The sequence below is a fragment of the Capricornis sumatraensis genome, chromosome X (assembly GCF_032405125.1).
Source record: "Capricornis sumatraensis isolate serow.1 chromosome X, serow.2, whole genome shotgun sequence".
Lineage (NCBI taxonomy): Eukaryota > Metazoa > Chordata > Mammalia > Artiodactyla > Bovidae > Capricornis > Capricornis sumatraensis.
Genome location: NC_091092.1, coordinates 71,762,228 through 71,765,062, shown reverse-complemented (window position 1 = coordinate 71,765,062; position 2,835 = coordinate 71,762,228).

Below are 2,835 nucleotides of genomic sequence, written 5' to 3'. Positions count from 1 at the left end.
TGTGTAGGAGTGCAAGAGATTTCTGAGTGTTAATTTTATATCCTTCAACTTTACTATATTAATTGATTAACTCTAGTAATTTTCTGGTGGTGTCTTTGGTGTTTTCTTTTTTCTTTTTAGTTTTTCAACATTTTCCATGTTCTTTTTTTAAATTTAAATTTATTTATTTTAATTGGAGGCTAATTACTTTACAATATTGTATTGGTTTTGCCATACATCAACATGAATCCACCACGGGTGTACACATGTTCCCTATCTTGCACCCCCCTCCCACTTCATTCCCCGTACCATCCCTCTGGGTCATCCCAGTGCACCAGCCCCAAGCATCCTGTATCCTGCATCAAACCTGGACTGGCAATTCGTTTCTTATATGCTATTTTACATGTTTCAATGTCATTCTCCCAAATCATCCCACCCTCTCCCTCTCCCACAGAGTCCAAGACCAGAAACTATAAAACTCCTAGAGGAGAACATAGGCAAAACACTCTCTGACATAAATCACAGCAGGATCCTCTATGACCTACTTCCCAGAATATTGGAAATAAAAGCAAAAATAAACAAATGGGACCTAATTAAAATTAACAGCTTCTGCGCAACAAAGGAAACTATAAGCAAGGTGAAAAGACAGCCTTCAGAATGGGAGAAAATAATAGCAAATGAAGTAACTGACAAGAACTAATCTCAAAATTATACAAGCAACTCCTGCACCAATGACCTAATCAAAAATGGGCCAAAGAACTAAACAGACATTTCTCCAAAGAAGACATACAGATGGCTAACAAACACGTGAAAAGATACCAACATCACTCATTATCAGAGAAATGCAAATCAAAACCACAATGAAGTACCATTTCACTCCAGTCAGAATGGCTGTGATCCAAAAGTCTTTGGGGTTTTCTATGTAGAGGATCTTGTCATCTGCAAACAGTGGGAGTTTTGCTTATTCTTTTCAAATCTGTATTCCTTTCATTTATTTTTCTGCTCTGATTGTTGTGGCCAAAACTTCCAAAACTATGTTGAAGAGTAGTGGTGAGAGTGGGCACCCTTGTCTTGTTCCTGACTTTAGGAGAAATGCTTTCAATTTTTCACCATTGAGGATAATGTTTGCTGTGGGTTTATCATATATGTCTTTTATTATGTTGAGGTATGTTCCTTCTATGCCTGCTTTCTGGAGGATTTTTATCATAAATGGATGGTGAATTTTAACAAAGGCTTTCTGTTCATCTTTTGAGATAATCATATAGTTTTTGCCTTTCAATTTGTTAATATGGTGAATCATATTCATTGACTTGTAAATATTGATGAATCCTTGCATCCCAGGGATAAAGCCCACTTGGTCATGATGTATAATCTTTTTAATATGTTGTTGGATTCTGTTTGCTAGAATTTGGTTGAGGATTTTTGCATCTATGTTTGTCAGTGATATTGGCCTGCAGTTCAGCTTTGGAAGGTTACACTTTGATAAGAATTTGTCCATTTCTTCCAAGTTGTCCGTTTTATTAGCATATAATTTCTGATAGTAATCTCTTATGATCCTTTGTATTTCTATGTTGTCTGTTGTGATTTCTTCATTTTCATTTCTAATTTTGTTGATTTGATTCTTCTCCCTTTTTTCCTTGATAAGTCTGGCTAATGGTTTGGCTTTTTTTTTTTTTTTTAATCTTCTCAAAGAACAAGCATTTAGCTTTGTTAATTTTTGTTATGGTTTCTTTTGCATTTATTTCTTCCCTAATTTTTAGGATTTCTTTCCTTCTACTATCCCTGGGGTTCTTAATTTCTTTTTTTCTAGTTGCTTTAGGTGTAAAGTTAGGTTATTTATTTGATTTTCCTCTTGTTTCTTGAGGTAAGCATGTATTGCTATGAACCTTCCCCTTAGCACTGCTTTTACTGAACCCCATACGTTTTCATTTTCATTTGTTCCTATGCATATTTGGATTTCTTTTTTTTATTTCTTTTGTGATTTTTGGTTATTCAGAAGTGTGTTGTTTAGCCTCCATATGTGTGCATTTTTCATAGTTTTTTTTTTTTCTGTAGTTGACTTCTAATCTTACTGCACTGTGATAAGAAAAGAGGCTTGAAAAGAAAAAAAAAAAAGAGGCTTGAAATGATTTCAATTTTTATGAACTTACTAAGGCTACATTTATGACCAAGGATGTGGTCTATCCTGGAGCATGCTCCGTGTGCACATGAGAAAAAATTAAAATGCATTATTTTGAGGTAAAATGTCCTATAGACAATATTAGGTCTAACAGGTCCATTGTATCATGTAAAGTTTATGTTTCCTTGTTAATTTTCTGTTTGGTTGATCTATCCATAGGTATGAGGGGGGTATTAAAGTCTCCCACTATTATTGTGTTACTGTTAATTTCCCCTTTCATACATGTTCAGTTCAGTTCAGTCGCTCAGTTGTGTCCGACTCTTTGTGACCCCATGAATCACAGCACACCAGGCCTCTCTGTCCATCACCAACTCCCGGAGTTCACACAGACTCACGTCCATCAAGTCAGTGATGCCATCCAGCCATCTCATCCTCTATCGTCCCCTTCTCCTCCTGCCCTCAATCCCTCCCAGTGTCAGAGTCTTTTCCAATGAGTCAACTCTTCTCATGAGGTGGCCAAAGTACTGGAGTTTCAGCTTTAGCATCATTCCTTCCAAAGAAATCCCAGGGCTGATCTCCTTCAGAATGGATTGGTTAGATCTCCTTGCAGTCCAAGCAACTCTCAAGAGTCTTCTCCAACACTACAGTTCAAAAGCATGAATTCTTCAGTGCTCAGCATTTGCTTTACATATTGCAGTGCTCCTATGTTGGGTTCATATATATTTATAATTGTTATA